We start from the raw sequence: 14069 nt of genomic DNA, 5'->3' as shown, positions 1-14069 counted from the left end.
AATCTCACATCTTGCAAACATGGTCCCAGATTTACTTTCATAGATTTCACATGTTGTGGTTGTGGTTCTGAAACCTTTGGCCCCGGAATAAAACTAGATATGATTTCTGGCATTGGGGAATATGATATTGCTTCATTAGATTTCAAACCATAATGTGGGGGGCCTGAGGTAGAATTTGCTGGATTTTCCCCTTGAATAAGTAGCCCTTGATATAACTTTGGAAATCTGACACTTTGCAGTTGTGGCCATGGAGTCAGTCCTGATTTGGCAATTGGCTGCTCTTCGCCCAAATTCAAATCCACAGATTTCACAGTTGGAATCTTTGTTCCCTCAAATGACTCCTTTGGTGATAAACTTTGCAGTCCTGGCTCTGGTTTTCTGTTTTCAGAATCTATCACTCCTAGAGATGGCTGTTTTACTAAATCCACTGATAACTCACTTTGTAACCCTAATCCTGTATCTAATTGGGTAGACTTTATGTTGTGAACCTGTGGCCCTGGGATCACATCTATAATATGTGATATGGGTCCTGCAGTCAAATCTATAGGTTCTACAATTTGTACAGATGGTTCAGAGGTTAATTCTTCAATTTTCAAATTTTCTACCAATGACTCTGATTCCTCAATTTGCACTCTTGGTTCTAGATTCAACCCCTGAGATCCCATTTCTGAATAGGTTTCTACAGTGGTCCCCTGGGAATCATCAACTTCAAGTAATGCCAATTTGGTGCTTTCCGTGTATTCATATAGAATTCTTTCTGATGAGTTAGTAATTTCTGAACATGGTTCTTGTGTCATATGAGCAAAGTCCACATCCGGGGGCTGTGGTTCTGGGGTCATCACTTCCAGGCCTATGGTTGGCACTTCTAATTCTGGTAGCAAATTCAGAATATCTTCTGGAGTCTCCTTTTCCTCTTTTACAAGGTGGATCCTAGTTTCAAGAATATCTTGGAGTGGTGGTAAGTCCATCTCTATAGATTCTGAGGTTTGGCTCGGTGGTGCTGGAGTCATTCCTACTGATGAGTGTGTCAACTCAGCAGATTCTTCTATCTGATGACAAGTGTCAGAGGTCACCCGTGCTTCTGAGGCTTGTTGGTTTTCAGTCAGCCCTTCAAAATCTGGGGACAAAGAACTTAAGATGAGGTTCACATCTGAAGATTTTACTGCATTAATGTGTGTGGTCAACTCATCAACTTTCATACTTTCCACCAGGGACTCAGGAATTAAACTCCTACAGTCTAGCAATGTAATCTTTGTATCTTCAAGCAGTGGCACACTGGCAATATTCTCAGAGATGTTTTTTGGTACCAAGTTTGAAGATTTTATATCTTCAAGTGGTAGTCTTGAGGCCAATGCAACCATTTTTATATCTTCTAGTACCTCCTGTGGTAGGGCTGAATGAACACCTTCCATACCTTGAGACTGTGAAACAGTAGTCAAATTTTCTGATTTATTATTTTGCACCTGTTGATTTGGGGCCAACCCAGCAGATTGTACATCTTGGAGTTGTGGTTCAACTATACCTTGGGCAGACTTTTCATCTGGAAGCTGAGACTCTGGGACTAATGGGACAGGTTTCTCAGTTTGTATTTTTGGTATTGGGGTTAATTCCTCAGACTGTATGCTCTGCTCTTGTTGTTCTGGGGCCAAATCTGTAGATACCACCGTTGGGGTCAGTAGTCCATTTTCTACCATTTGTGGAGCTAAATCCTTGTATATGTCCACAGGTTTTATAACTTGCAGTCTTGAATATCCATTCTGTAATTCTGTTGTTAAGTTTACTGACTCCATGACCTTAGATTGTGGTGTTGTGTTTTTCTCCAAACACTCCACTTCTTGAAGTTTTGGAGTAGCTGGCATGACTTCAGAATTTGCAAATTGATGCCATTGGCCCATCCCTGGAGGTACTGTCCCTTGATCTGGGGCCCCTGAGGCTGTTGTCATAGATTCTGTTATTTGATGATGTGATGGAGTCATCACTGTAGGATTCTTCCATTGTGGCCACGTATCAGAGGTTAACTCTAAAGGCTCTGTCATCTTGTGACTTTGTGTTGGACTCACCTCTGAGAAGTCTATGTCTTGGTGCCACGGAGTGAACTCCGAAGGGTCCATGACCTGATGAGGTGGTTTTGGAATCAATGACAGATTCTTTGTGCCTGGATGTCGTGTCATCCCAATGGAGTCTCTGACCTGAACCTGGGATGTGGATGGCAACTCTAGAGAGTCTTTGGCGTGAGCCACTGACGGTGCAATCAAACCAGTTTGTAAAGGTGGGATCACTCCCGTGGGGGACTGCTGAACCCTTGAGTTTACCTTTATGGATTGCACTGGTGGTTCTGGAATCATCCTCGATGAGTCAAGGACTTTAGATGATGGCTGTGAAGGTTGAAGAGAGCTAGGAGTAAATCTGACCTCTTTTGTGGCTTGATTCTGTGACCCCGAGTCCATGTTTAATGTTTCTGGGACTTTATGATGAGGCTGCAGAAGCCTTTCCCCAGCTTTGAAGACTGTATGACGTGGGTCTTGACTCATCTTTGCTGGTTCTACAACTTGATGTTTATGCAATGTATCTAGCCCCAATGTATCTACACCAATGACTTGGTGTTGTGGCTTTGGGGCTATTTCTGTGGATTCTGTGACATAAGAACATAATTCATTAATTATCTCCCTAGAATCCACAACGTTAAACAATATTTTTATGTTTGAGGTATTTGTGATTTGATTTAGTCTTGAGGACATACTCTTTGATGCTCTTGCTTGATGTTGAGGACTTGCTACTGGGTTTGATGACTTGGGAGGTATACTCACTGTTTCAGCTTGGTTTGATGGCTGTGATAAGTTAGTCTTATCTTGTGCTTTTCCCATAGAGTCTGTATCCTCTGAAAGTGAATCTGGGATAATTCCCATTGACTCCATGACTTGAAGCAATGCCATCTGAGTGATCTTTGTGCTGTTTGTGGCTGAATATGGTACCTTGGGTGTCAGTTCTACAGAGTCTGTATCCTCCGAATGTAAAGCTGGGATAATTCCCATTGACTCCATGACCTGAGGCAATGCCATCGGAGTGATCTTTCGGCTGTTTGTGGCTGAACATGGTACCTTGGATGTCAGCTCTACAGAGTCTGTATCCTCCGAATGTAAATCTGGGATAATTCCCATTGACTCCATGACCTGAGGCAATGCCATCAGAGTGATCTTTCGGCTGTTTGTGGCTGAACATGGTACCTTGGGTGTCAGCTCTATGGAGCCTGTATCCTCCGAATGTAAATCTGGGATAATTCCCATTGAATCCATGACCTGAAGCAATTCCATCGGAGTGTCCTTTTTGCTGTCTGTGGCTGAACATGGTACCTTGGGTGTCAGCTCTACAGAGTCTGTTACCTCTGAATGGGAATCTGGGTTTATTCCCATTGAATCCATGACCTGAAGCAATGCCATTGGAGTGACCTTTCTGTTCTCTATGGCTGAACATGGTACCTGTGGTGTCAGCTCTACAGAGTCTGATTCAGAGGAGATGCTGTAACTAGTGGAATGTTTCCCAAACTCCAGAGTCCCAGTGTCAGAGATAGAGGAAGAAGACATATACTTTGATTCTGATGAATTCAGGTATTTAAGTGCTGAGCTGAAAAGCAGAGAGAATATTTTTTCGTTGTCTTTGGAATCAGTAGTGAGAAAATTAGGACAAAGAAAGAAAGTGATCATTTCAAGTCTAACATAGTTCTGGTGTAAGGAAGGAGAGGGTGGAAAAGGGGTTGCTTCCTTGGGCATCAGTTATTGTAAAGAATCCCTCCACCAGGAGCAAGGGAGATGAGTCAGTGAAGTGAATGCCATACAAGTAGAGAAGCTGGGCCCTATCCCCAGATCACACACGATAACAGAATGCATGGTGTCCCAGTGCTGGAGAAGAGGAGACAAGCACGTCCCTGGGGCTCACTGTCCCACTGAGACACTTTATTTCAAAGAACAAGATGGATGGTTCCAAAAAATGACATCCAATTTTCAATACCCATTAAGCTGGATGACCTCAGTTCAGTTCAGCCCTTAAGATCTGCATGTTAGAAGAGAACTGACACCTGTGGCTTGCCCTCTGACCTCTACATACATGTGGCATACATGTGTACACATGCATAAAAAAGAGAAATGCTAAAAATGAATAAATGTATTTTTAATTAAAAAAAACTTCACTGTTTTGGGGGTTAGATGGTTCAGTACTTAAGAGCAGTGACTTCTCTTCCAGAAGATGCAAGTTTGATTCTCAGCACCCACATGGTGGTTCACAAACATCAGTATCTCTAGTACCAAGAGATCATATACTCCATTCTGCATCTGAGGGCACCAGGCATGCATGTGGGGCACAGATAGTCATACATGCAAAACAGGCATACATGTAAAATATAAATAAATTTCAAAAAATGGTTCTTTCTGACTGAAATATCCCCTTTACTCTCTTTCCTTCCTTTGATTTTAAATATTTCTCTACCCCCTACCCAGAAACTCTGTTTCCTGACCTTGCATTTTCCAGATGTTGAAAGATATTTTTAAAGCTTCTATCGATTGAGCATAATATACAGTCCTGGGTTTGGTCCTTACGACGACGACGTCCTGGAATACTGAACACAGCAGGTTAGGTCAGTGGAACTGAAGTGATATCAAAGTATCAGTAAGTTAACTAATAAGAATAGAAAACTGATTTAGGAATGAGACAATTACTCTCATAGTAAATGATGTAAGAGTATCAGGTATTTTATACTTCTAGCACTTACAATTAAGGCTATGTCTTAGTGAGGGGTTCTAGTGTTGTGATGAAACCACATGACTAGAAAATTCTTGCAGGTAAAGGGTTAGTTTCACCGACCAACTTTCAAGTCATACTCCATTGTGGAGGGAAGTCAGGGTAGGAACTCAGGGCAGGATCCGTGAGGCAGGAGCTGATGCAGAGGCTCTGCTTACTGCCTTGTTTTCATGGTTTTCTCACCCTGACTACTTATGTCACCTATGACCACCAGCCTGGAGTGGCACCACCCACAGTGAGCTGGACTTTCCCACAATCATTGATCATCAATTAAGGAAATGCACCACAGGCTTGCCCACAGGGCAATCTGGAAGGAGCAGTTGAGGCTTCCTCTTCTAAAATGAGGCTAGCTTGTATCAAGTTGATGTGAAACAATCTTAGGACAGTCTGAAGACAGACTCTGCTTACCATGCCAGATCACTTGCTGTGGCATACTTCTTGGATTCTTCCAATTCTAAAGCTGGTAATAGGAGTAAAGAAACTACTTAGCATAGTAACTACTGATACAATGTAAAAGAATCCCTTTCATTCAATAATCATGAGGGCAAAGATAGAGTCATGCCTGCCATGAAGCTAATTAGTAGCAAGGCACAGCTACCAAGTTTTAAATGTTCATATTCTCTGCTTTCTTCATCATGGACCAGAAGTGCCTCCACTAGAAGCATGGGAATGGGAACATAACATTGGGAGACACAGAGAGCCTGATACATCTCTTCCTTTAAAGATGTTTGCCCAGAATACATAGTAGAGGACTAAAGGCAACAAACTCTTAGTAGTTATTCTTTGTCCAGTCTCCTGACCCAGTGAGTTTCTTTCCAGGACTTTGAGTTTCCATGAAAATATATGGGACATGGGAAAGGGACCATGCAGGAGTTATGGGGCTGTATGCATGACTTTGCAAGTGAAGATGTTAGAAAGATGCCTTTACTCTAGTCACACCCTCATTTTCAATTTTCTTTCACATGCTGTCAACGATCAGTGTCTTGAAGCAGAAACACAGCAGCTTGAGCTAACAATAAGGGATAGAGTAATTCTGACCTTTGATTTTCCTGATATCTTCAAGAACCTGTTGCTTTGAAGCCTAGAGAAACACACACAAAGAAAGAAACAAGAAAGTTAGGTTTATGTTATAGATTGGAGATTTTATTGACAATACATCTCATCTTCCCTGTGGGTTATTAATATGCTTTAATCATATGTAATCATCTTGAAAAATGTGTAATTATGTCATTAGATTCTAATTTATTAATGAATAACTTATTATATATAATAAGGAAGCCCCAAGATGGCATTGTAGGCAAAGGTGCTACACACCATGCCCAAAGACCTGGGTTGTCTGGAGCTCTTGTAGTAAAAGGAGAGAAGCAGTTTTCACCAGTCCTCTCACTTCCCTCCATGTGCATGCCATGGCATTTGTGCATGCATGCACACATGCATACATGTTATTCAGTGTCTTCAAAAATTAAATTCTAGATTACTATGTGGCATACTGAGACTAAAGATAAATATGCCCCCTTTACTCTAGAGCCAAGCATTAGTAAGGAAAACAGCCACCTAAACAGATAAGATACTATGTGGGAGCCAGCAAAATGGCTCAGTGGGTACAGGTACCTGGTGCCAAGCCTTGCCAACTGACATTTACCTCCTATGGCTTTCAAGGTAGATGGAAAGAACTGACTCTTGTAGGTTGTCTTCTACTTCTCTGTGCCCCATGACACATGCACACATGCACACACTTACACACACACACACACACAATTTTTTTCAGTGTGGTAAATGTAATAGAAATGCATCACTGAACTCAGAAGAACTTGATTAATTTCCTTAAACAGAATGAAAGAATACTCCATAAATTTCTATTTGAGCAACAGATCAGAGAGTCAGCTGATTTCTAGGCGAAAAAGTGCATTATAAGCAAATAAAACACCACTGAAAAAGGCATATGGAACTTGTATTGTGGGGCATTCACCAGAGAAGACTGGATGGACATGGATTTTAGCCACCAGCATGTCTTTATTAGCCACTCAGCAACTACAATGGATGTTCAGGATTCCAGTGTATCCACAAGCCTTTTTCAGAGTGACCTCTTAAGCACAAAAATCATGTTCTGGGTTGACATAAATTAACAATAATGGTTAACCAGAAGCAGAAGCCAAAAAGTGAGGCTAGTCCATTTTGAGGGTCCCAGAACTATGGACTTTGATGGATTGGGCCATTGTTTTACCTGTGGCAGGTGGTGCTGACTATGTGCTGAGATTTACAGTCTGAAAGGCACTTCCATCATGGAGTCAGCTGTGCTAAAGTCTGGAGCCCTGTAACCATTTGCAAGTGCACTTTTGCTCAGCTGTGGGAGATGGTGCTGAGAAGGTGAGAAGCAGGGGAAGCTTAGTGGTAGGAGTTCCATTCTATTCCATAAGGTCTTCCTAGCAAGTAGTAAACTCATAGGACTTTGCAGTGATGCCCACAGTCAGGTTAAGGGCATTAATGACATTTGTCACCATTAAAATGAGTCAAATATGTACTCCTTCCTCAGGGCATCAATGTCTAAAGAGCCTAGCCAACAATTCTGGGGCATTTGGTGAATATGTCTATGATTTAGTAACCCAGTTTACCACAGAGCTAAGTATGTCTGGTGGTAGTTTTGATAGTTTTGAGCTTATTTTATGCTTAATCATGCATTATGTATAAATCTATGTTCATGGTGAGACCATTAAGATAAGAAGCAAAAGAAAACTGGTGTTGAAATACCAGTTAATATGTCTACCAATGAGCCTTCTGTATCTGTATCTCCACACGATCTACAAATATCACACATGTAAGTAATCTGGAAACACCCTCATGGTGAAATACCTACAGATACTGGATAGAGCATGGCATGTGCTTGGAATGTAGTTTATCCTCTGTGAAAAGAAGGTTACAAAGAAAGCTAAGCTGAATGCTTTTCACAATTGAGCCCAGGATGCTACTGATGGAAGCTCTTCTTGGCCCATGTTCCTGCTTAGGGAGCTTGGTCACCTCCACCCTGTGCTGTGGACATTTGAAATAAACAGTGGATAGACCAGGTGACTAGAGACTAGGGACACATATCTATAGGTATTTGGCTCCTGTTTCATGAGCATTTTACCAGATAAGTAGATTCTTTTCTTTTGTTTTCCATTGGTCATGTGGATCCTGTTCCTCTCAGCACTTCACAGCCAGAACTGCTTGCTCATGCAAAGCCCCACTTTCTCCTGCTTTCCTTAGAACATGGATTCACAGGTTCCTGAACCAATGTTTCCTGAGTTATGACATATAGGATCTCAAAGAAGTCCTTTTAATTTTACAGGTTCTGGATAACTTGATTAGCATGAAAGAGAGAAAGAGAAAAGGGGAGAGAGAGAGAGAGAGAAAAAGAGAGAGAGAGAGAGAGAGAGAGAGAGAGAGAGAGAGAGAGAGAGAGAGAGAGAGAGAGAGAGAGAGGCTTCCTAAAGGGAAAACGCTGAAAAGCAACAGTGAAAACTCAGGCTACTTTGAGGTCCTAAGTCAACTGTTAAAAAAAATGGGTTGGCAAATGTGTTGGGGCAAAGAAATGTCCCATATAAAGACCTCATTAAAAAAATCAAGAATCTTAGAGTGCCACATGCTCAAAGGACACACAGTGTCTGTGCTGACACAGAGATAAAATTGGTCTTGCTACACTCAATATCTGAGGCAAGAAGAGCAGTCACTCCTAACTGCTGGAGATGAATACACTTCCAAAGAACACATGCACAAGAGATTCCTTCTACATCAGTGGTTCTGATTCCATAGGTCACTACTCTGTTGGGTGTCAAAGGACCATTTTACAGGGGTCACTTAAGATGATCAAAAAACAGTTTATTTACATTATTATTCATAACAGTAGCAAGATTACAGTTATGAAGTAGCTATGAAAATAATTTTATGGTTGGGGGTCACCACAGCATGAGGAACTATATTAAAGTGTTGTAGCATTAGCAAAGTTGAGAACCACTGTTCTTCATGAATTGCATGTGTGTTGTATGCCTCAGTACATACACACATTCTACAGGTTTATCTTTGTGTGCTCTAAAATGGCAACCTTATAGCCCACAGGTTATCTGCCTAGTGACAGCCCTTCAACCAATATACTGATGCAAATTCGTGCTTCAGATCTATGAATTTTGAGTCCAAATAGCCTACACAAATTTCTCCTTTTTTAAAAATATATACTCTTTTTTAAAGTTTTCATTTGTTTTTATTTTAAGTGAATGTATGTTATGCTTGCATGTATGCCTGTAGGAAAGAGTTGAATTCCTTGGAACAGGAGTTACAGGCAACTGTGAACTGTTGTGTGGGTGCTGGGAATGGAACCCAAGTCCTTTAGAAGAGCAGCCAGTGCTCTTAACCTCTGAGACAGCTCTCCAGTCCCTTTCACTCTTTGCCTTTAAGATCTCTCTATTGGCTGAGCAGTGGTTGCACATGCCTTTAATCCCAGCACTCTGGAGGCAGATGCAAGTGGATTTCTGAGTTCGAGGCCAGACTGATCTACAGAGTGAGTTCCAGCACAGACCAAGACCTCTCTTTTGTATTCGCTTCTTTGAATGCAGCTATAATATACTGTATTCTCTCTCTCTCTCTCTCTCTCTCTCTCTCTCTCTCTCTCTCTCTCTCTCTCTCTCTCTGTCTATATACATATAGATATGTGCATATACAATACTTCCCTAAATTTACAAATCTAAAACAACTTATGAATATGAACAGCCACTGATTCTAGTAGCACATGCCTGTAATACCAACACTTGGAGTAAGGAAGAGGATTGTTACTGGTTTGAGATAATCTTCGTAGTGAGCATCAGCTTAGCTGGAGATATAAAGCAAGATCCTATCTCAAAAACTAAAACAAAACACACACACACACATCATTTTTACCTCAGTAAAAACTCTATAACCCTTAAAGTCATAAAATATATTTTTATATTAATAAAGATTATAAAATATCAAAGTATTGGATTAATAATACAGAAGACCTTCATATATAAAACCATAAATATTTAACACAGGAGATTGATGATAATATGCATAATTGGAAAGATATTTCAGGCTCTTGGCTGGGATGATTTTAATATAAAAAATGTCAATCCACCTCAAGTTCAAGTCTACCTTGAAGGTTTCTTAATGGAGAATAAGAAGAGAGAGAGACTTCTAGGACCAAAAGCAAAAACAGCTACACAACCATTGTTAATAACAAAAACAGGCAGGTGGAATTAAAATGTTTTTAAAAGGCTCTGAAATATCAGGAGGGAGAGGATTTCTGTGCACTGAAGGCCAGCCTGGTCTAAATACTAGTTCCAGAAGACCCAGAGCTACAAAGAGAGAGTCTGTCCCAAAACAAACACCCAGCTCTGAACCAAGTTCATTTCCATATGACAATATGACAGTTTAATTGAGGAGAGCTCCACATAGCAGCAAGAAAACAATGCCACTACTGTGATGACAAATGTCAACTTGACAAAATCTAGAATCATCTGGAGATGAGCCTCTGAGCATGTCTGTAGGGAAGTGTCTGGATAACCATCCTGAGGCACCTCTGGGTGGCGCCAAGCTATGACTGGGATCCTAGACTGTGTCCCTAGGGAAAGAGAAGAGCAGCTTGAACTTGTTCCTTCTCTCTGCTTCTTTACTGTGGATGTCACCTGAATCGCTACCCTGAGCCCCTATGCTGTGGCTTCTTCCCCTGCCATGGTGGACGGAGGGACCATTTAAAGGAATCACAAAGGTCCCCCAGGAGCCAAAAAATATTCTTGAAAAAGCATAGTTAAATGACTCAGTTTCTATTTTTAAAACCATGTACAAATGGTTTTACAGTAATCAAAAATAGTCATGAAACTAGCATAAGAACAGACCTTTAGGATCAATGAAAGCTAACACTAAAAATCAACTGCTTCTCTACACAGACACTGAGACCATTCAATGCAAAAAAAAAACAAAACAAAACAAAACAAAACAAAAAAAAGCTTTAATAAATGGTTTTGGGACACTGGAAGGCCACTTGTTGATGAGTGAAGTTGGGCCTTACTTCATATCATATTTAAAAACAAAATTGAGATAAAGTAAAAAAACATAAATGTAAGAACTAAAGTAATGAAACTCTACAAACTAAGAAGGAGAAGGAGTAAGAGAAGGGGGAAATAGAAAAAGAGGAAGAGAAAGAGGAAGAGAAGGAGGAGAAAGAGAAGAGGAGAAGGGCATGGGAGGATGGTTCAGCACCACATACTGCACTTGCAGAGGACCTGGGTTCAGTTCTTAGCATCTATGTCAGATGGTTCATGATACCCTGGAATTCTAGCTCCAGGGTGATCCAAGCACCTCTGGCTTCTGCAGGCACTTGTATTCCAATTCTCCCACACAACCACACAAACACACAATTTTACAAATGAACTTAGAGAAGAGAAAGAATTGTAATGGTTAATCATATGTCAACTTGGCTAGGCTATGGAACCCAGTGGTTTGGTCATATATTAGCCTAGAACATTTCTTTGACAGTAATTCTTAAATATGACTAACATTTAGAATCAGTACACTTTAAAGCATATTGCTTTCCATACTGTGAGTGGCCATCACCCAATCAGCTGAAGGCTTTAATAGCAGAGATCAGAACTCCTGAAGAGAAAAGACTTCTTCCACAGGAGTGAAGCACAAAAGGTGTACCCATTTCTCTAGCCTGCCCTTTGCTGCATCTTTTGGACTCAGGACAATGACACTAAATTTTACCTGAGTTTGTCTATGAATTTCAGAAGAGCTGTGAGAATCAATTTCTTGGCCTCAGTTTCTTTTCGTGTGTGTGTGTGTGTGTGTGTGTGTGTGTGTGTGTGTGTGTGTCAGAGGACAGGAAACTCAGACTGGAGGCATGACCTACCAGGTCCTCAAGAAGACCATCAGTGCTTACTAATATTCACCATGTGCACCATGTCTGCGAACAATTTTTCTTCTGTTGAAAATAAAAATTTCCACCCACCCACAAAGTTGTAATTAATGTCCCAAGACCTTCATTGTCTTGTCCTATGAGTATAAATCTTTCTTTACAAAATGGGCTCCATCGGCCTTCTGCCTCCCATGTGATGGACAATATCCATTTCTCAACTCTTATCACATTCTTTCCCCCAAAAGTTCTATGTATGTCAGTCTGACTGTCTCCCCTAGCTCAAGTTTCTAGGCAGCACTTTTTTAATATCTTGTACGTTCTTCCTTTTTGATAATATGATACTAAAGTTACTACTACTATTACCACCTCTTCCTCTTGACCTCTCCCTCCTTCTTCTCTTCCTCCTTTTTCTTTCTTTCCTATTCCTTGTTCTACCTGCTCTTCCTCTTCTTTCTGTTCTTCCCTCTTGCTCTTCTTTTCTTGGCTTTTTTGAGAGAGTAGTCCTTGCTCTCCTGGAACTTACTATGTGGACTAGGATGACTTTGAACTCAGAGAGTTCCTCCTGCTTCTGCCTCCAAAGTACTGACATCAAAGGTGTGCACCACCATGCCTGGCCTAAAGCTTCTCAAACTGAATTAATGGAAAGACATCTATGGGTATTACCTCAACTCCCCCTACCCTCTGCTCATTACCTCAGATGGCCCAGAGGCTCAGCATTTCTAAAAACCTATAGGGGTTCAGCACAGAGAGAAGTGGGTTTTGAGAGAAAGTGGCTATCACATACCTTTGCCTTGGCCGCCGCCTTTGTCTGGCTCCGATACCTAGAAAACAACACACAGATAGCGCCAATCATGAAACTAATTAGACTAATCTTGAAATGGCCCAGCAGTGGGATATCCATCCCCCAACTTGGCTCCATTACTCAAGCACATTGCTTTAACTAACTAACTAAACTCAACTCAACTCAAGAGTCTCTGTCTCCAGAATGGCACCATTATGATATCATAATAGGTACTTCAAGGTAAGGTCAGTCATTGTACATTTCAGCCACTGCCCTTCCCTGGGGCTACCCCTAGCTCTCAGATCCCTTATATCCCAAATCTCAAGGAAGAATCCAGCTATGAATCTTCCGAGGTCCAGCTTGATAAAGTGACATTAAGGAAGAAGTGATGAGGCAAAGTTTCAAAGTCTTTCAAAATGGCCTGTTCCAATTCACATCTTCTCTGGAGCTGGCCACTATCCTATACTTGGATTAGGTCCCATGCCATACATTTCAAACTTCTGGTTAGAAGTAGAATTAGAGACAGAACAGTTGGAGTGGACATGCTCATATGCTCTGAGGTGCTTAGTTCTCAAAGTTCATGGGTCTCCATATTCCCTAGTTCCTGTTGACCTGAATGCATCAAATTGAGTAGTAACCTTAGAGGAACACCTTATCCTAGGACCTACTCTCTTACTGCCAAGTTTATCTATACTATATTTTGGAGTTACCAAAGAAGCTACAATAATAGTTCAGCAAATACCTCTTACCCTTTCTCATCTATCCATAACAGCTTTTTTTTTCTTTTTTTTTCTTCGATATATTTTTTATTTACATTTCAAATGAATTCCCCTTTTCTAGACCCCCACTCCCCGAAAGTCCCATCAGCCCCCTTCCCTCCCCGTTTTCCCAACTACCCCTTCCCACTTCCCTGTTCTGGTTTTGCCCTATATTGCTTCACTGAGTCTTTCCAGAACAAGGGGCCACTCCCCCATTCTTCTTGTACCTCATTTGATGTGTGGATTATGATTTGGGTATTCCAGTTTTCTAGGTTAATATCCACTTATTAGTGAGTGCATACCATGATTCATCTTTTGAGTCTGGGTTATCTCACTCGTTTTTTAAAAAATGTATTTTATGTGTAAGTATAATTTGCCTGGATGTATGTTTGTATACCGCATGCGTGCCCAAGACATTCACAAGACAGCATCAGATCCCCCAAAAACTGGAGTTAGGGACAGTTTTGAGAGGATATGTGGGTGCTGTAACTCAGCACTAGCCCTTTGCAAGAGCAGCCTGTGCACTAACCATTGAGCCATCTCTCCAGCCCCACTCTTCACATCTTATATGACTTCAGTACACTTGTCAAGACCATGAGATTAAAATGGGAGGTGGAGCATCCAGAATCAAAGGGCATCCTTGGCTTCATTGCAAATTCAAAGCCAGCTTGAGCTCCATAAACCCTATCTCACGAAAATGCAAACATTGGTACATTGATTCCTACTTTCATTTGCATCTCATATTCTCCCACCAGTGTCAGGATCCATTTTAGAGCACCATGTTGCTGGAGACCGAACCCAGAGCCCTCTGAGTTGTAACCAAGAGTCCTATCACTGC

At 41.2% G+C, this 14069-nt stretch overlaps 1 long non-coding RNA gene across 1 annotated transcript; it reads right to left on the bottom strand.

Moving 5' to 3' along the window:
- Positions 1-4510: 4510 nt before the first annotated feature.
- On the bottom strand, positions 4511-12511 carry LOC127687610 (uncharacterized). The gene is made up of 4 exons (XR_007978425.1): positions 12477-12511; positions 5830-5872; positions 5200-5251; positions 4511-4609 (listed from the first exon to the last, which is right to left on the bottom strand). It is a non-coding gene; the product is annotated as an uncharacterized LOC127687610 (long non-coding RNA).
- Positions 12512-14069: the final 1558 nt, after the last annotated feature.

Source organism: Apodemus sylvaticus, chromosome 6 (assembly GCF_947179515.1).
Source record: "Apodemus sylvaticus chromosome 6, mApoSyl1.1, whole genome shotgun sequence".
Classification (NCBI taxonomy): Eukaryota; Metazoa; Chordata; class Mammalia; order Rodentia; family Muridae; genus Apodemus; species Apodemus sylvaticus.
The sequence above is the reverse complement of the archived record's forward strand: the minus strand, read 5'-3'. Positions and strand labels throughout refer to the sequence as shown.